Source organism: Hibiscus syriacus, unplaced genomic scaffold (genome assembly GCF_006381635.1).
Source record: "Hibiscus syriacus cultivar Baekdansim isolate YM2019G1 unplaced genomic scaffold, ASM638163v2 tig00016725_pilon, whole genome shotgun sequence".
Taxonomy (NCBI): Eukaryota; Viridiplantae; Streptophyta; class Magnoliopsida; order Malvales; family Malvaceae; genus Hibiscus; species Hibiscus syriacus.
Window position 1 is genome coordinate 677250 of NW_024062391.1, and position 22095 is coordinate 699344.

At 29.9% G+C, this 22095-nt stretch overlaps 1 pseudogene; it reads right to left on the minus strand.

The window, feature by feature from the left end:
* Positions 1–3928: 3928 nt before the first annotated feature.
* Positions 3929–4402, minus strand: LOC120208622 (annotated as a pseudogene).
* Positions 4403–22095: the final 17693 nt, after the last annotated feature.

The window sequence follows — 22095 nt, forward strand, 5'->3', positions numbered from 1 at the left end:
CCCAAAGGAAGATTAATAGTTGACATAATTGCATGTACAACGTTGGTAATAAGCATGTGATAATTATTCAGTTTGATGTGTGAGTAATAAATCGACCCAAAGGAAGATTTTTGCTTAACATGTTCTTATTATCAGTGTTTGATTACCACATCAGGCATCACTTAAGGTGAATATTGTTTTTCTAAAGATGAAAAATTAATGGTGTATTTGATATATTGTGATAAGGTTTAAGTGTATTCAAATTTATTATTATTTTAGTTATCTTTTAGATAAATTAAGAGAAATTGATTGGTTGACAATACTTCTATGATTTTATTTATATTATTAATGCAATATGTGTATATATTCAATTCATTTTTTTTCTTTTCTGATTGTTGGTTAATATAATATAATATATTTTGAAACGAATTAATTCATATTATGGCTATGTCTAATATTTTGATAGTTTAGTTGAAACAAAATGCTGGCAAAGTGACCTCTTTTTGTGTAGACTGATTTATTTGAAATATCAAGATGATAATGTGTTTCTTGTGATTCATGTGTTTATTAATTGGCCCAAAGGAAAGTTAATATTTCGCTGAATTTCAAGCGACATATTTGGTAATAAAATGTGACAATTATAAAGTATTTATTTTATGTGAGCATTACATTAGTTCAAATACTAGTCTTTTGTTTGACATAACATATTGGCAATGTTTGATTACTACAATAAGAGTATCATTTACTGTTAATATTACTGTCTAAAGACTTGATATTGATGTAGTGTTTGGTATCTTGTGATGGGAATTAACTTTAATTTTGAATCAATTTGTTTACTTAAGATGTGAACTTCAATTTTATTTATATTTTGTTCTATATTCAAATTATTTATTTATTTATTTCTACCACAACTCTATGGACAAATGCACTTAGGAAAGTGAATGAAGGAATGAAAAAATGCACTTATATAAGGTTTTGGTTGTATGAACATATACTATGCGGTAAGGAGAAACATTTTCCACCTCTCATTGGGGATAACATTCTTGATTAATAAAAGGGATTTCGAGAGGTGAAATTTGTTTCCATAAGTCTAGTGGTCAGCACAACATTTTAGAAACCTTTAAGGACACATAATCTGAAAAAGATTACTAAGGCTAATGGTCCCCTTGACGAAATTGAGAAATATTTTTCCAAAACAATAAGGTTTAAATGACATCACTTTTGACTTCTTTGATGTCTATAAAGTATAAGGGTAAAGGAAATGTGAGAGAGTACATTATGGATATGTTTCATACTACTTCAAGACTTAAGACACTTAAGATCGAGTTTTTATGTCTCATTATGTTCAAGAGGAAGAAAGATTGAAGCATAATAAGTTTGAAAGTACTCGCTTGAAAAGTACATATAAAGGGTAAAAATAAAATCAGAATGCAGTTTTTAAGGATCCAACTTAAAAGAGAAAATAATATGTTACAAAGGGTTGTTCTCTTTCAAGTTAAGTTGGGACATATGAGGAGAAATTAAATTCTAAAATAGTAAGCAACTACTTTGGTTATTTTGAGCGGTCTAGAGGTTATAAGTTTTATGATCTCATAAATAAAATATTTTTAAGGTGCAATATATAACACTGTATTTTAAGATGTTGATTTTGGAGGGAGAAATAAGGTTTAATAAATTAATTTTGAGAAAGAATTGGATTATAACTCAATTACTATTATCAATTTTGATGATATCAATGTGTTCATACATGTTCTTAATCAAGAAGTAATCTCAGCAAGATTATTTTGAAAACTTATCCAATTAAGTAAAGAAATTGTTACGGAAGATCAAACTCAACAATCTCCAAGAACAAGTGTCATTAGGAAGATCCAGGAGATGAGAGAAATATTATTTTAGATTATTATGATTCTACAAGAAATAAGGATGACAATATAATGATGAAAGATGATATAATCAATTTTAATAATGTCATAAAAGTAATGACTCTCAAAAGTGGATTAATACCATGTAAGCAAAATATAATTTTTATACAATAATAATGTTTGAGGACTTATCTTATTACCTGAACATGCAAAGTTAAATGGTTGTAAATGAGTATTTATAATTAATATGGATGCAAATGGTGATGTTGATAAGTATAAGACATGTCTTGTATATAAAGCATATACTCAAAAATGAGGCATTAATTTTGTAGAGACTTTCTCTTTGGTTTCATTGAATGACTCTTTCAAGATAATTATGATACTTTTTGCTCATATTTGATTTTGAGTTACATAATTTGAATTTCAAAACTGTGTTTCTCAAAGGTAACATTGATGAAATATTTTATATGGCGCAATTAGAAAATTGTATAAAATGATACAAAATTAATAATATACAAATTAAGGAAATCCATTTATAAGTTGAAATATTAGTCCCGTTAATTGTATAACGAACTTCACCAAGTGATTATCTCATTTGGTTTTGAGATGAATTTGGTTGATAATTGTATATATTATAAGTTCAGTGGGGGTAAACCAAATAATACCCTTTATTATTAAATGAAATAAGTTTAGTATTGATCAGTGCCATAAGGATGATTTTGAAACTAAGGAAATGTAAAAGGTTACTTATGCTTAAGAATAAAATAATTTAATGTATACTCAGGTTTATATGCATTCAGACATAGTGCATGATTATAAGTAAGAGATCAACATGCTTGTAGACTTTGAATTATTGGAATATGAATGCAAAATTTTGTCACATGAACTGCTAATTATATACTGATAAGAAAGACCACATGAGTTATTTTGTGACAACTAAGTTGTAGTTTTTCTTCCATATATAATAAAAACATCTTAAGTCTACGCATATAGACATTATGTTTCTGGTTCTTAAAGAAAGTTCAGAGTGATTATGTGTTTATAAAGCATTTTGGTACAAACTCATAACTACGCACTTACTAAAGAACTGTCACCCAAGGTCTTTCATGAGCACACTACTCATGTGGGTGTAATTTCATTTAAGGATATTTGGTTTTAGTTATAGTTTGTAATTTTACTTCTCATTTATTATAAACACAACTTCAATTTAAGGATATTTATTTTAAAGTTATTTTTTGCATAAATAAAGTTTGGTTTGGTTTGGTTTATCCACTCTGGTTTTGGTAAAATTTGATCTCACTACTGTTTAAAGAGGACCAGTTATTAATAGACATGTGTGATTCACATTGCATGTAATTTCCATGATACGCTCCATTATTGATCTATGTCATTTGATTGTGTTTGTATATGTGACCATTGATGGGTCTAGTCATGATAAATATGGCAAAGGCCGTTTTGATCTTATATGGATATAGTTGATGGATGAAATTGTTATAGAATACTTATTATATGACAACAAATGTTGAGGTCTTAAAATTTACATTTGTGAGGAAACATATGTTGCCCTAGTGGGAGATTATTATCTTAAGGAAACCGTTTACGAGATCAAATATATTATTTTTTACTCATTGTTGTAACATACTTAGTAAATTCCGGGGTCTTGTGAGTTCTTAAAGTTTCGGTGGATGGAAAAAGGTGGTTTATTTATTCAAATTTTGGTTTCCTTAAAATAAAATTAATCAGTGGTGAAATTTGTTATTTAGTGATGAGATTTAGTACAGTAATTAATGGTCCATATCAAATACATTTAAAAGTAATATTTATAAGAATTTATTAAGCGAGTTCAGTAAAAATATATTATTTTGTTTGGAAATTTTAAGTTCGAACACCTATATCAATAGATTAAACAGAGAAAGTACAAAAAGTAAACTTTATTTCTTTAAAAGTGATATTTATAAGAATTTATTAAGCGAATTCAGTAAAAAAAATATTATTCTTTCTATAGATTTTAAGTTCGAACGCCTATATCAATAGATTAAATAGAAAAAGTACAAAAAGTAAACTTTATTTCTTTATACATATTACATTGATATAGAGAGCTAAAGTAAACCTATGGAATCTCACACATGAGAGAGTACCAATTTACCATATAAAGAAAGCTACACAATACGTACAGCTGACAAGAGAGACGAATGAATTTTGAGCCAATTTATTTCCTTAAATGTCATAATTTGGAGTTTTGTAATTTGTATAATAGTTTAACACAGACCCTGATACTGCCTCAGCAAAGGGATCAGCCCTCCACTCTAGTGCAGGGACATGACTCCATTTGTGGATCCCAACAGCTTTCCCCCAATGAAGACCGCCGGAACCGGCGCATTGCACCCCAACCTCATCAGGGCTCTTTCCATTTCACGGCCTTCGGGATCTTGGTCAATCTCGTGAACAGTTGGGGTCACGCCAAGGTCTTGGAACAAAATCTTGACCGCATAAGATGGGCAACATTAGCTCTTGCTGAACACCAGTCCCCTCTCTGAGGCCAATCTCATCACCTTGTCCATTGTCTTTTGTTGTGAAGTCGGTCGTTACTGCAGCACGAAGAAAATGTTAAAGCTCGGAGAGACACTTTCGGTTTCATTGTTAACACCCCTAAAACTGGTATAGTAATTTCGACTTTCGAAGATCAGAAAATTATTATTTTTCTCTCTTTCGATATTCAAATCAAGCTTTTTAAATAAGTTTAAGTTTTGAATAAATACTATATGTATTAGCTTAATAACGAATTCTATGGATAATGACCAAAATGAAAGAAATTTGAAATTAATATTTTTAAATGTCAGTAAAGTTTAGAAGCCCTTTCCTTTACATGTAAAAGATTAAGGACTAAAATCTTAATTTATCCAAATTTCCTTTAATGGTGAGTAACTGTCTATGTGTCCTCTAATTCTGATTTTGAGCCATTTTCTAAATTAAATAGAATGAAATTTTTTAACAAATTGGTGTATAGTTCACGACAAATGCACGAGGCGAGAGAAAAAAGATGGAACCCATCTTCAACCTATTTCCTTTTCACCATTTCCAAATCATCTTCAAGCATTCTTGTATTTAAAATTAAATCCCTCCTCATCTAGCCATTGATTTTCAAATTCAAGTACATATTTGGTAAGCCCATAATCTAAGTTTTATTTTAGTACTATGTTCTTTATGTGTTCATGTTTTGAACACATGTCTTCTTGGTCCACAAACCCAAACTTAAAGGGGTTTATGTAAGTAGAGATCCTAAGTTGTTATAAAGTTGATTATAAGCTTCATGGTGAATTTTTCCTTTGAAACATCAATGCCCAATACCTTAAATATTATGGTTTTAATGATTATTTGTAAATTAATATAGTATTACCGATGTGTGATTAATGAATTGTATATTCTATTCAATGTTGGAGTTGTGGGAACTCCTAATAGGAGAGGATAATCAAGCTTGCAAGATTCGTATAGTGATTCAAAGGTTTTGTGGTTGTAGTTGCATGATTAATGTTGGACTGAAATCTTGATAAATTTCTATGATTTAATCATGTGCATTTGATAACTCTCCAAGAGAGTAATTATTTAAGACCATTTTGCATAGGTTTATGTTTGCACTTTAGCATATTACGATCATATTTAGAGTATTTTTAATTAATTTTGCATTACATGAAAAGAATTAACATATCATTAAGTAATAAAGTTAAAGCATACACTATCGTATCAAGTAATAAAGTAGATGCAAATTAATGCATCAAGTATCATATCCACACAGACAAGTATTACTCAACGAATTGTTATTGCATTAAGTAAGTAAAACAAGAAAAATTATGTATATAATGATGTGAACAAAGAAATAAAAATATAATAGCTAAAATAAATATGTGAAATAAGATATGAAGAGATGGAGGGAATCACAACAACGACAATGAAAGCGGTTGATCAATTGAAGCAAAATATTATAGTAATGTTAAACTCAATCATTCAATTAACGATGTCATAACAATAAGATTGATGCGTGTAGCATTAACTTAGCATGTTTTTTTCTCTCGATGGCTTCACCTAGAAACAAGAGTGCTACATCTCTATATGTAAATTTACTAAGTATGTTACAACAATCAGTCAACTAGATCTCTCTACACTGAAATGTTTCACTCGCAATCGTTGATGCTCAAACAATGCCACTCACCTCTTGATGCAATGAATTGAGCAATTATATATTTCTATACTAAAATATATAATAAAATTGAGTAAACGCCAATCGAATCAATGGACAAAATTAATTAAACATGAACTTCATAAAATATATTAAAAATATAAGCATACAAGGTTTAACAAATCTAAAATAAAAAAAGTATTTCAACTAAACAAAAATAAAAACCCCTCTTGGATTTGTTTTATTTTTGTTTTCGTTGATATTGTTGTCGATCATGAGTTACCACCTCTCGGAGCTATGACTTTTGGCTTCACGTCCAACTACTACTAATCCCCAAAATTGCCTAAGCGGCCATGGCTAAGGGTGGAGAAAAGAAAAGAATAAAATAAAAACTTAAAAAACTTTCTTAATTAAGTGCAATTGCCTCCTTTATATATTAATTTAAAAATCTAAAAAGTTGAATTTAAGCCTCATTAAATCGAGAATCCTTTTCCATTATGACTTATTTCTACTTTACAACCATTTCCATAATAGGATTTTGTCATGTGTCAACGGTTTTTTATCCGCACATCGATTGCTACAATAATGACACAAGATTCTAACCTCGTATTAATGCACAAGAACAACTGCAACATCAAACAATGTCACAACAAGAGGGTTACAATATTACAACAAAATATCATAATTAGTTCAAGAATTACCAACTCACTCTCAACGCATATAATGCAAAATTAATTAAAATCACTCTAACAATGATCCTAATATGCTAAAGTACAAACATAAACCTAACTAAAAAGGTCTTAAATAATAACTCTTTTGGAGAGTTATCACACCCCAAACCTAAATATTTGCTTGTCCTCAAGCAATGCATGACAACAACCTTCTCTTAGTAATAAAACAACATAACTCTTACATTTGCCTTGCACTTGTCACCTCATTACCTTAGAAATTGTTTGCGATTCACCTTCGAATCTCAAGGCAACAATAAATCAACTCAAATCAACTTATAATACTTGTTCATGTGTGTGCTCTTAGTCATGACAGTTCACCACCATGGGTATTTGCAAAGAATAACATAATATTTAAATTAATTAATTAATTAAGCAAAAGATGTCAAAATAATTACTATTTGGCTTAACTAGAGCTACAACTCATCACAACTACCTGCTGGTACTTAAGTAGTAAGATGTTGTCAACAACAAACCCCAGCCCTTTAGGTAGAGTCATCTCATGAATACTTTCATTCACTCATACTATTCAGACATTCCTACATAGTATTCACTAAGAGTATCAGACTTGCCTTAGCAGCAAACTGTCCTAGAGCTAAAAATTTTATGTGAACAATTTATTCGGCTAGAGCCAGTTAGACACCTCTAGCAGAACTTAGACAACATGAATTTATTATAATTTTTTTGTTTTTTTTGTTTTTTATTCTTTTTAAAATGCAAGATAACTAAATATTCTCCAAAATACCCACAAGTGAACCAAACACGATATTCGGTGAATAATTATAGCATCATAAGAATCATTAAGCCAATCTCAAGTTATCTCTAAATCCTAAAATTCTTGGCACTAGATTGCTTTTTTGAATTATCTCATCATAGGTAAATGTAAAGTCTTGACAATTTTTTTTATCTAAATGTCATGTTAAGTAAAATGTCATGGGAAGCTTAAATGAATAATACAAATGAGGCATAACACAACGGACGACACAAATAACCAACACACCCTTAAACATGAGATGTGCATTGCCATCAATTCATACAAAAATAAATAGAAAATAAAACATGGGAGGAAGGACAATAATACTTCCCTAATGATGTTGAAGATATTTTGTAACAATGAATGTCTGAAATTTATGTAGATATTGGGCAGCAATGATTATTTGGAAATCCAGCTAATGTTTCGAAGCAAAGGCAACAATAACAACAAGAAATTGAGGATGATGCAATGATCAATGTCGGGGGTATTACCTGAAAAAAACTAAGGATAAAAGTTATAAGAAAAAAATCTAATCTAATATCATAAAATAAATTTTTGAAACCATGTCAAAAATGATTTCACATAGTGAAATGGAGATTTGTGGTAACTTCTCCTAAGTCCGAGTAAAATTATATCCATTTTTGTTTGCCGATGGTTGTTTTGACATGATCATGTTGATCTAGGTCCTTTGTTCTTGTGAGATCGAAACGTTGTTTGAATCGTAACACTTTCTTGTTGGAATCAGTCATGAAGCACACTTCTTCATTGTCACCATAACCTTTTTGTGGCTTCAATGGGTGAATTTTCAAATGAAAGTCTTCATTGTCAAAGCTTTGCGAGACCTTCCTTGACATAATGGTTGTTGTTTTTTTTTTACACCATGCTAGGATTTACAATTTTCCACACGTGCTCATGTTGCGGCTCTGTTACCGGCATTATCATTGTAGACCTACATTTGATACTAGGATCAAAGTTCAAGCATTAGTTCCCCTAGATTGATATGGTCTATTCATGGTCTGAATCATTTGAGTCTTTTGTTATCGCACAATATTAAAGTGTTCTTCAATGCTCCCACATTCATCTAGTGGTTCTTATATTATTGTTTTGACAATGTAAACAACATAAAATTTATCTTCTTTATCTCATGGGAATGGTTTAAACATATTGAATGTAATTTATTGGTTATTGATATGCAATTTGAGTTCTCTTTTTCAACATCAATCAATATTTGGCCAGTAGCAAGAAATGGTCTCCCTAGTACTATGGGAATCTTTTTGTCGTCTTCACAGTCCAAAATAATGAAGTCTGTTGGACAGATAAATTTTTCCACTCGTACTAGCACGTTGTTAATCTTACCGTCAAGATAAACAATAGATCGGTTGGCAAGTTAAAGTGTAACTACTATACGTTGTGCTTTACCAATGCAAGTTTCCTGAAAATAGACAGAGGCTTTAAGTTAATGCTGGAACCTAAGCCACACAAAGCTCTACCTATGTATTGATTTCCATTAGTGAATGGAATAGTATAACTCCTTAGATCCTTTAACTTTGGAGGCAATTTTCTTGTGACAATGGTGTTACACCCTTTAGTGAGTGCAACGGTCTTAAAATCACCAATCCTACATTTCTTGGAAAACACCTCCTTCATAAATTTAACGTAGTTCGACGTTTACTCCAAGTTTCCAAGAATGGTATGTTAATGTGTAATTTTCATAACACATCAAGAAACTTGTTGAATTGTTTGTCCTCATTTCTTTTCTAGAATATTTGGGGAAATGGAAGTGGAAGTCTTGGATTTTGTAGCATTGACAATGCTACTGGCATCACATTTGGCAATGTTGTCCGTATTGCTTGTGGCAATGTCCCTGAATTATTATTTTTTCCTACATCCTTTCCTGTAGCATCAACACTGAGGGTCTAAATTTCCACTTCCAACTCATTGATATACATGCCTCTCATCAACATTTTGTTTTCATCATTTGATTTTCCAAGGTGGAGTCCGTTATGTGTTGTGATGGCTTTACGATGCTCAATGTAATGAGATTTCTCGTGAGCTTTCAAAACTTCTATGTCACTTGGCAATGCTCCTTATGGTCTATTTTTCAATACATTGGCTAATTTTCCAACTTGATTCTCCAATGCTCTCAATGATATTGAATGGCTTTAGAGTAAAGCTTCATTACTTTAATTTGTTACTTTATTTCTTGAGATATACTCCTTCAGTAAAGACTCAATTTATGTTGTGGTTGAAACTTGGTTAGAAGTCTACCCTTGATAACCTTTGTGTTTGTTGTGTTGTTGTTATGGCATTGCCTGATGATGTGACTGTTGATGTAGTAGCATTGGCTATTGTTATGCATATTACTCTTGTGTCTGATAGTGCTGCGTATTCTTAAAATTATATTGTAATACTGCATTGGGGTTGGGATATTTCTAGAAATTTGGATTGTATGTAATATCCCAAAAATTTAGATAATGAACAAAATGCAAAATTTGAAAGTTTGATGGTCAAAGTAGAAAATTGAGAAACGTTTAAGGAATTAAGTGGTGATTTTTTCACAAAATGAATTTTATTTCATAAATGGATTTATTTATTGACTAAATTATAAATTTGGTAAAGTTTGGTGATCAAAGTATAAACTTTTGAAAGTTTAGGGACCAAAATGTAATTTTAGAAAAATTACAAATGGATCACGAAAATAAGAAATAAAAATATTATTTTCACATTTTTAAAATGTTGAAAATAATATTGAAAGGTTTAATTTGGATTGTTTTATTTAAGTGATTGAATTGTAATTTTTGGAAATTGCAAGGGCAAAATGGTAAAGTGGAAAACTAATTTGTTCTTCTTTGACTATTAAAAGATGACAAGGCTGATATTTAATTAATTTTGAAGATGATAAGGATATGTATATTGGTTTTATGGTAATTATGAAGTTATATTAAGGGTACATTGGTATTTTCACAAGTTAATGCTTTAAATAATGTTTTAAAGGATGATAAGCATGATATCAAAAACAAATATCATGCCAAAGTGTTCTTCTCCAGCATCTTCATGTGAGAAGGCTTCCAAGGTAAGAAAAATATTTATTTTCCATTTTTGAGCTAATTCCTTTGGAATTGGAGTTATGTCGTGAGATAGAAAAGTTATCTAAGTAAAAAACGCTATCATTTGGTACCAATATTGTTTTCTAATCTTGCTGGAATTAAAAGATCCCAAATCTAAGGGTTTATGTTCATGATATGATTCATGAAATTGATGATAAATCTTGATGATTTACATGTTGTAGATTTATATTCAAGCATGAAAGATGATTAGAACATGTTTAATCTTTCTAGAACTTGTTCTTTAAATTTCGGCCATGAATGGTTTAAGTGAGAACAATTATAGAAAAATTATATACGGGTTGGAGATGATGAAGGAAGTATTCTACAAGCCTTAGAAAAATATTGAGGACCATTTCTTAATTTTTGAAAAGTTGGAGATCAATTCGTAAATTTTGGAAAATTGATGAAGAACCTAGGAATGAAGTTAAAAGAAACAGTTAGATTCTGAATTTGGCAGTAGGTTCGAAAATTCACCAGAAATTATATAAAAATAATTTGGAGATTATTTTTATATATTTGTGTTCATATATCGATCTAGTTTTGTTTAAAACATACGGGGATCAATTTCAAGGTGAATAAAAAAAATATGAATTTTTAACCGAGGAAAGGTCATAACATTCGGACAGCAGATTCTGCAAAATAGATTTTGTTGATCAACTTTGAAAATTCACCATAAATTGTACAGAATGAATTAGAAGGATTTATTTATATGGATAGATTCTTATTTGAGTCTATTTTTTAACAAAATAAACGGAATTAAATTCCAGTGTGTATATCAATACAGAATAATGATTCTTTAAAGGTAGTGCGAGTTGTCTGAATATAGAGTTATTATGGGAGATGCTTATGTTAGTACAATACTAACATATATATCGTTATGAATTGGTGATATATACAGATTGGGATTGATTTTTAATCGAAACAAATCAAATATAAAAGGTATTTTGGTGGACAATAATGAGGCTCATATATTTTGAAAGACATAAAGTGTCAAGGTGAGTGCAATACATGCATGAAATTATACATGGATGTTTTATACATCATCAGGAAGACTTGCGATAAGTCAACCTTGTTTATACCAGCATGATATACGTCATTTATCATATATTTGATATATTCTAAATATGTCAAAGGTTGAAAAATATAATGCATTGATTATGGAAATTATGATATTTTACCATGAATGTTTTTCGGGTATGAACTGCCCAATGTTAAATATTGATAATATAATTTGCCATGGATGAATCGAATGAAATAGACTATATGCCCAAGTAAGTCATTGAGGGACAGGGTATAGTTGGCATACCATAGAGTATAGCAGCTGCAGGTTTATAATAGCATTATAGTGTGAAAGGGCACTAAGTGCGGTAAGGTGGATATGACCTAATGTATCATGTCCGGATTAGCACTATAGCGTAAGCTTAGTGTAGGTGGTGGGAACGACCTTATGTATCATATCCGGATTAGCACTATGGCGTAAGCTTAGTGCAGGTTTAGCACTACGGTCCATGTATTTTACTCGAATACCCAGGGTCATCGGGGTTTTATATTGGGCTATTGTCTACGAGCTTATGAAATTTAAATGGAAAGTATATTGATAAAATAAGCTTACGAGCTTATGGAATTTAAATGGCAAGTATATTGATAAAATAAGCTTACGAGCTTATGGAATTTAAATGGCAAGTATATAGATAAAATAAGCTTACGAGCTTATAGAATTTAAATGGCAATTATATTGATAAAATAAGCTTACGAGCTTATGGAATTTAAATGGCAAGTATGTTGATAAAATTAAGCTTACGAGCTTATGGAATTTAAATGGTAAGTATTTTGGTAAAATAAGCTTACGAGCTTATGGGATAAATGGTAAAAGATTTTTATATTATATTGATCATGGTAAAATATTGGATATGCAAATAAAATGATTTTATGGCATGTTGAATTTGACATTGAAAATCATGCATGAATTTGATTCCACTGTTTATTGTTTTAAATTGCCTCACTAAGTATATACTTAGCGTGTGATGATTTTCAGGCATAGGTAAAAAGCCAGTAATAGAATAAAGAGTACGGAGCGTCATCAAGCATAAAGAGGTATATTTCAATATCAGTAAGACATCCTATGATAGAATTTGATTTAAATAGGGGCATGTAATTTTATAAATGTTTAATTTGTTTTGTTAAACAAATTTGTAAACAAAATGGAATTTTATTGAATCGATATGTATTTTCGAAATTTACTGTAGCATGAACAGTAACCACGTTTTAAGAAAAAAATTCTAGTATGTAAATGGGGTACCGATTCCCCCTACAGGGAATCGATTCCCCACTGTTCATCGCTACTGTTCACTATTCACGGGTACTATTCACTATTCATTAAAAAAACTTTTGAATTAAATTTGTTATAATGAATCATAAATTATATGGAATGATATTTTTATAATATCAATTATCATTTTAAAGAGAATAAATTTTAAATCACGGTTTGAATTGTAAATGGTTTTCAAAATACAGGTGACATCCGTAATTTGTATAGGTATAAATATACGAGTTACGGTTGTTACATTGTATATGTTCCTATATGTGTTGCCATTATCATCCATGCTATAATTTTTCACAAAATACATAGACTTGGGGTTTTGTGGATATTCATCAAAGTTATGGTTATCACCGCATAAATACAATTAACAAGAGTTGTATCTTTACCTCATATATACCTATATGATTTTGCATTTTCATCATATCATATATTTGGTCAGTGTGTTCAGATTATCATTGTCCACTGCTATAACAACTCGTCTACCCGACATAATCTTTGTATTGGAGTATTGGTAGTCATTGTTGGAAATTCTCTCTAAGATATCATAAGTTTTGTTGTAGGACTTGTCCAGCAATGCTCCATTGGTAGAAACATCTACATCCATCCTTGTTTACATGTTAAGTCCATTGTAGAATATATCCATTTACGTCCAATTATGGAAACCATGCATCAGAGATTTTTAAAGCAAGTCTTTAAACCTCTCTCATGCTTCATACAAGTTATCATCCTCTATTTGCTTGAAATATGTGATGGCGTTCCTCAATCCAGAATTCATGTTGGGATGGTTGAATTGCAGTAAGAAATTTTGGCAAGTTCATTCCATGATGCTATAACATCAGGTGGTAACGAATTAAACCACACCTTGACTTTGTCCCGAAGACAGTATGGGAATATTTTCAACTTCAAGGTCTCCTCGAGAACTTGTTGTACAAATGAATCACACAGTTCCATAAATGCTCTTAAGTGTACTCAAGTTTGCATCCCACTATACTGTCTCATTGATTATAGCATTTGGAACATCACCGACTTTAATTTGAAGCGGGAAACATGAATGTTCAGTCACCAATCCTACGGTTGAAATCATCCAATATTGGAATAACGTATTCTCATATATGCCTATTTCTATTATCAATGTTGTGGTAATCTAACAACATCAAAATATTTTTCAAAGGAGGAATGAATCCAACATTATGTCCTAATTTCTCATTTTGATGTTGTTCTCCCTCCACCAGTTATTGCTTTGAGTTATGCTTCAACAACAACCTGTTAAAATCTACCTACAAAAGAAAAAAATATAACTTAGTAAAAAGAAAATTCTAAAAGTAATGATACTAATCCCCATCAACGAAGCCAAAAACTTTATTCTTTGAATAATGTAAGAGCAAAGTGCAAGAATACACTATCTTATCAAGTAATAAAGTTAATCTAAATTAATGCATCGAGTATCGTATCCAAAAATAATAGTATTACTCAAAGAATTTCTATAGCATTGAGTAAGTAAAATAAAAGAATTGTGTATGTAATGTTGTGAATAAAGAAAAAAATATAATAGCTAAAATAAATATGTGAAATAAGATATGAAGGGATGGAGGGAATCACAACAGAGGCAATGAAAGCAGTGTATCGGTTCAAGAAAAAATTACGGTAATGTTAAACTCAAACATGAAATTAATGATGTCATGTTAATAACATTGATGCGTTAAGCATTAACTTAGAATGTTTTCCTCTCTCAATGACTTCACCCAGAAACTCACAACAATACTATATCTCTATATCTAGTTATGCAGATTTGCTAATTATACTACAACAATCAGTCAACTAGATCTCTCTAAATTGAAATGTTGCTCTCATAATCGCTGATGCTCACATAATGCCACTCACCTCTCAATGTAATGGACTGAGAAATTATATACCTCTACACTAAAAGCCTTAATAAAATCGAGAAAACATCAAATTGAATCAATGGACAAAATTAATTAAACATGAACTTCATAAAATATATTAAAAACATAAGCATCCAAGGTTTAACAAACCCCAAATAAATTAAAAAAAAAATAAACTAAACAAAAGAAAAACCCACTCTAGGATTTGTTTTATTGTTGTTGTCGTTGATACTATCATCGATCACCAATCACCACCTCTCGATGCTCTGACTTTTACCTAAGCGACCATGGCTGACAGTGTAGAAAAGAAAAGAATAAAATAAAAACCTAAAATACTTTCTTAATTAAGTGTAGTCACCTCCTTTATATATTAATTTAAAACCATGAAAAATAGAATTTAACCTTACATTAAATTAACAACCCTTTTCCATTAAGATTTATTTCTACTTTATAATTCTTTCTATAATAGGAGTCTATACAGCTGTTAACAGATTTCTACCCACGCATTAATTACTACATCAACGACCCAACATTCTAACCTCATATCAATGCACAACAACAACTGTAGCATCAGACAATGTCACGACATCATTGTAACACTATTACATGAAAATATTATAATTAGTACAAGAATTACCAAATCACTCCCAGCAATGCAATATTCGTGATAGTTATTGAACTCATTTATGTTTTGTGACATGTTAAAGTACAAATGATAATCTTTGTAAGCTATGTTGCAATTTGAATGTATGATATGACATGATCAGGAGCTAAAGCTCAACTATGTTAATTGGTAAGCCAAGATAAGTTTCAAGGTAAGTTATGTTACTTCGATGTTAAGCTAGTTTGGATACAATTGGCAAGCCATATAGTCTACTAAGTTCATGATTATGTTTTAGATTATGATCCTTTTTTGGCGACAGTAGGAGGGATGTTGTTGCTGGTCATCGACAACAGTTTGAAGGGATAAACCATTCTCTGTTAATTGGTATTAGTTTGATTGGGGATTCACATATCCATATTTACTTACTTCAATGGGCAAAGCAAAAAATACCTAAAATAAATATAATGTAGAAAGTAAAGTTATTACATATTTTGATATGATTACTTGGTATAATATGTTTTGTAAGTAAGAAAATTATATGGTTATAGGCCTTTGGCTATTACAATATCAAGATTTTACATATTTCATCTTCATGACATATCATTCTTAATATGTAGTGGTTAACTACCTCACTAAGATTTATGCATACTCTGTGTATGAAATGACTCTACAGGTTTTGTCACTCATAGATCGAACGAGATTGTATTTAGGATGTTGCAAATCACCTTCAAAGTAATTCAATGTAATTTACTTTTACCTAAACTCCTAGATGGTGGCATATGTCTTGTTGTGTAATTAATAATTAGCTAAGGGTATATGTTTATTAGTTTAATTTTGAAAATATTGTTTTGATTGTATATGTTTGTATTGGTTATGATGGAGTCTTTCAAGTGCTTGTTGTTAAAGGATAAGTTATTACAATCATGCCATGATGTCCTAAGGTATGTGCAATTATTTCATATTGCATGATTTATACCTTTTTGATAAGTTATGTTGCATGATAGATTGATAACATGTTAGGTGTATGGATAAGATGATTTTTATGGATGTTTGAATTACAAAGTCTAATAAGTTATATGTGAAATGTTTTCATGTGATTTGAGTGTTGAATATGATTAAATTCAAATGAGGATTATAAATTTATCATGTAAATATGTTCTTAGATATGAAATCATGTTATTGTTTATATGTTGGTGATCAAGTTGATATGAACATATAAAGGCATGTCCTTGATTATAGGTTGGTTGATAAAAATATGTTAATTCTATTATTATGAACTTTGAATTGATAGGTAAGGTTTCCTATTGATTAAGTAATTAAATGAGGTTACTTAGGGTATAAAAATATGAAATCTTGAGTCTCCAGATCAGAAGTTTCGAAACTTCTAGGAAATTCCCAAACTTTTAGGGAAGTTCCCAAACTTCTAGGAATGTTTCCAAACTTTGCATTCCATAAACTTTTGGAGCTTAGGAACTTTTATGAAAGTTTCGAATCTATAAGGGTGAGTTTCAAAACGCTCACCCTAGTTTCAAAATTCCATGATTAAAATCTTAAAAATTATTATTTGACCCCTAGATTGATGATACTTTTTTAATTGGTCCCTATTCTTGACTACTACGCAATAAAAATGAACTTTAATATCTTATACAATAATAATATGTTTAATGTATGAAATATTCTTTTAGTGAAGAAAATAAGAAGTGAAAGTGAGTTTTAGGATAAATCCTTAATTTTTGAATAATTCAAATTTTAGTCCCTTATCTTTTAAAATGTTACAAACTAGTCCTAAACCTTTTCTTAGGGATATTATTGGATTAATAAGATTAATTATATATAAGAATAACTTGATTATATATTTTCGTAATATGATTTTGGTTATAAGTACCAAATTTAAGTTAATCTCTGAGGAAGTCCATGATGATTTAATATTGAATATCATGTTATATGCAAGCAGTAATTTGCATGTTTTAAGTTCTATTTTTTGAATTAAAATCTTGAAATATGTTTTATGTGCTTTAAAATTTCTTTTTTTTATTTATGTTTATTTACACTAAGATCCTTAAACTTTTGAAATGTCTTAGTTTGATCCTTAAGTAGGATGTTACTTTATTAATGATTAACGATTAAGGTAATCATTAGATGAATTATGAGTTATATATATATATATATATATTAGTGCATGTTCATGGAATTATCCTTTTTGTTAATAATAATTACATATAGATTCTTGAATTTTAGATAAATTCAAAATGACCTCTACATGTGAAGATAAGTTATGAATTTCTAATATTTTAACAGTGGTAATGATCTAATTCTTTATTTGTGTTAATTATACTTTTAAGTTATCCAGATAAGTTTCAGGTAGTATGTTCTTAAACATATGATTTCTTGTATCTACATATAGGTCTTCCGACTTCTAGAAATTTGTAAAATAGTCTCAGAGTGTGGACTTAAGGTAAGATGTGTTAATGATTGATCGAAAGTGTTAATTTTGATTCTGACTTAATTTTTAAAAACACAAAAATGATTTAGATAAGTTCAAGGTTTTAAATTGGATATTATAAAATTATTTTTGAATAAGTTCTTGAACCTTCAGAAAATTACATTATGGTTCCTAAGCAAGAAAATTAATTTGTGATTTGACTAATAAATGAAAAATAAGATGATATTATTTGAATTGTGATGCTTGATTTTGTTTCGAAGATTGAAGTTTGATATTATGTATGTCTTCTGATTATTTCATTTCAGTTTAATTTCTGTTAACATATCTGACTCGGTTTCCATCTAGATCGGGTTGAGGATGTTACAATTTGGTATCAAAGCTTAGGTTTAATCAAATCTAGGACTAAATCAAAGTAAAGTTTGTGTGTAATTTTTGTGGAATGTACATATGCCACCTAGGAGTTTATTTCATGTTCGATAATTGTGATTTACAATTAATACAATCTATTTTCTCTATACGGTCTGAAAAGATGTTTCACTATTCGGATAAGTCATAAGATCTTGAGCTATATAATGATTTTCTTAGTTAACGTAAGGTAACAAGTATATAGAATTCTCATAATTCTTTGATTCTGATAAACTATCTATGACTCCTGTTGTGAAATAAGTTTGATTCAGGCAATTTAATCTTAACATATGTCATAAGAATTCCAAGAAATCCCTATAAGTTTTGAATCTATCTTGTACTCTGATTTTGATCATCGATGTTTTATCTGATAAGTTATTCATGATATGCATTTTTTGAAGACTCAAGTCAGAATCAATTTGAATGATATTATTCTTAGTTCCAATTAGTTCATTGAACACCGATTAAAAAAAATTCTAAAATCTTATGTGATCATTAAGTTAATCAAAATTATTTTGCAATCCTTACTAGGATTTAGAACTCAGAACTATGTCTTTATCTGTATGTTTCTACTTCTAGAAAAGTAATCTCCGAGATTCATTATGAATCAATCCATTACTAAAACCTTTGTAATCTGATTTTACATATCTTTTGTTAAGATAATCTCAACCTAGATAATAGTGTTTGGAATATTCTTCCACGATTCAAGAGTTTGAATTTCATAAATCCCCCTATGTAGTAAATCTTTGTTTGATTTTTTTAATCCAATCGAAACAAGAATTTTGGTTCTACTGTGATCAATAAGAATTTCTTAGCTAAGAATTATCAATATGTACTCAATAAATGTTCTAGTGCCTAATAAGATACCATATTTGAAATAAGGGTATTGAATTTTGAATCTTGATAGTTCGATTAGACATTAGAAGTTCTTATGGATATTTTATAGATAAATTGGACATTGAGCTTCAATGTATAAAGGGTAAATTCTGAAGCTATAAAGATAGTTTTGAAACTCACAGATCATGTTTGTTCCTCGAAACCCTTTAAGGATTAAAACCAAAAAAGAGAAGGAATATATAGTACTTGATAATGAGTTGAATCTTCGATCCTTCATTCATAAAACCTATCAACTAACTCTTCCATCTGAAATCGTAATGTATTCCATTATCAAGTTTGTAATCACCATTTTTACCTTAGCCTCTAGCAGCTGCCAACACTTCAACAACAACTGTCCCTCCACTACAACAGTGTTCCAGTAGTTTCCATCACCACACCAGTCGTCCCTCCACGTCGAGAGCAACATGTGGTTGCCCTTTTGTCCACGACATCGCGCCAACAGCAGCCTCCTAGCTGGTTTCCTCTCCCGCAAGCAATGCAAGGTTCCAGATCAAACCAACACAAAAAAAATTAGATTTTTATGTAATATGGGTTAATCTATAAAACCTAAGATTATTGTAATCTTTTCGGAGGCCCCCAATCAAAAAGAGAACTAGAAAAAATTGTAACAGAGGATTTTTTTCCTCTATTTCTTCAAAGCAAGTAATACACCAAGCAGTGAGTTTTTCCTTGAATTTTTTTTTTGTTATATTAGCAACATTAGAACTCAAAAAGAGAGAAGGAAAGGAGAGTTGTTTCCTTACATTTCATTCGGTTTCTCGTCGGGTAGGGGTTGTCGTCGTCGGGGCTCCTTTCATTCGGAATAGATGGCATTTGGAGCGTTTTTGGCAATCGATTCACGGTGACCGTTTGGGTTATGTGAGAAAAAAAAAAGATGAGAGGGAAGGAGATGAGAAGAGTTTGGTTCTGGGAGATAAAAAATTAAAAGAGAAAAGAAGAAATGATATTTTGGTTTCACGTTACTGGAAAGAAATAAAGGGAGAAGGGGTTTGTTTGTTTTATTTTTTGGGTAAATTACGCGTAAGGTCATTTGTTTCTGGAAGTTTCTTATTTTTTCATTTATTTTAAGGGTTAATCTCCAAATGATCCCTTCAATTTTAGCGTCTTTTTTATTTTAGTCACTAGTTTAGGGGTTAATTAACTTAACTCCACAAAGTTGAGGAGTCTATTTACATCCTAGTCACTAATCTAGGGTCGAATTTCATATAGCCCCCTAAACTTTACCTTGTCTTTATATTTTAGTCAATTAAAATAGGGAAATCATGAAATAATCCCTCTAATTTAGGCATTTATTTACATTATAGTCCCCTGATTTTTTTTATTATTTCAAAATTAGCTGCTATATTTTTATTTTCTTTTATTTTGGTCACTATCACTGTTTTTTTATTTTTATCTTTATTCTTTACTTTATTATATATTTGTCAATTTAATTATATATTTTAATATTTTGAAATATTTTATTTAGGGCCTTATATTATGATATATTTTTTTATTTTAACTATTGAGCTTTGTTTATACATTTCATTTTAGTTACACACATATATAGATGAAAAATTTATAAGTATTATTTGATTAATTTCACAAATTGATCAAATAATAATATTTATTTATTTATTTAATATTATGAAAAGGGTTGTCTTAAAGTAACTAGATTTTATTTTCTGATATTTTTAAAATAAATAAATACACTACTTATAATATATATATATATATACTTTAGTTTATTTTTTTTAATATGATTTTCTTAGGAAAAATTATCATATTTTATTAATATTTATTTATTTTTTAATATTAAAGAAAGGGGTCGTCTTAAAGTAACTAGATGTCCTTTTCTGATATTTTTAAATAAATAAATACCCTATTTATAAAACCCTAAGTACATATATTTACTTTAGTTTTAATATATCTTTTTTTCTTAGAATTATCCGATTAAATCTGAAATAATAGGATTGCAAATTAAATTTATATTCAAGTTCTTAAATTTCTATTATTAGAGACAATTTATAATAGACAATGACCAATTTTGGGTGTTGTGGGGGTGCTAATCATTCCCCAAACGTAATCGACCACAAATCCTTTTTTATTATTAAAAAGAACAAATTTTTGGTTAAACACAGAACAATTTATCTTTTAACTGGTGTTTTCTTAAAAACTCTTTCAAAAGATGATTTTTTAGGTATTCGACCTTCCTAACTCAAAAGGCCGATGGCGACTCCCAAAACATTTCAATAAAAACCATTTATTTATTCACATACTTTTCCGCCAAGGAAAATTTCGTGTCCGGGCGAAAACCGGTTACGACAGCTTGGCAACTCCGCTGGGGACCTTTGGTCAACATAAGTCAATTATATATTGTCTCTAATAATAGAATTTAAGAATTCAATTTTATTTAATTTATGATTCTTTTTATTTCTTTCAAGTTATTTTATACCCTCGTGTATTTATTTATATTTAATTTTTTTTAGATATTAATTTTTTGTGTGAAAATTTATCCTGACACACAACACTTGCATTGCATAACATAAACTTTATAATTGAGCTTTTCCCTTTTAAGTGGGAGTGAAAACGACGTCTTCATGAGAATTTATTCTCCATGTCAAACCTAACAGGTAGCTTTAGGGGTTCATATGCTCTATGTATTCCTGAGAATTTATTCTCCGTGTCAGGCATAGGGAAATGTGTCCCCTCGAATTGAACTCGATCCGCTTAAGTTTGTAATGAACCATGATTGAGGGTTTGGCAGCCCGAGGGGCACCAACAAGAACAATTCGAGTACCTTTACTCTTAGAATCGAAACCCTGCATATAATAAACCCTAGAAATTCACCCGATCTTAGACATTACTGACACTGTGTTCGTAGGTGTACACAAAGGAGAAATAAGTCCTAACTTTTGTTTTTTTATTTACTTTTCTATGCATGCGAACTAGTAATCTTGCGG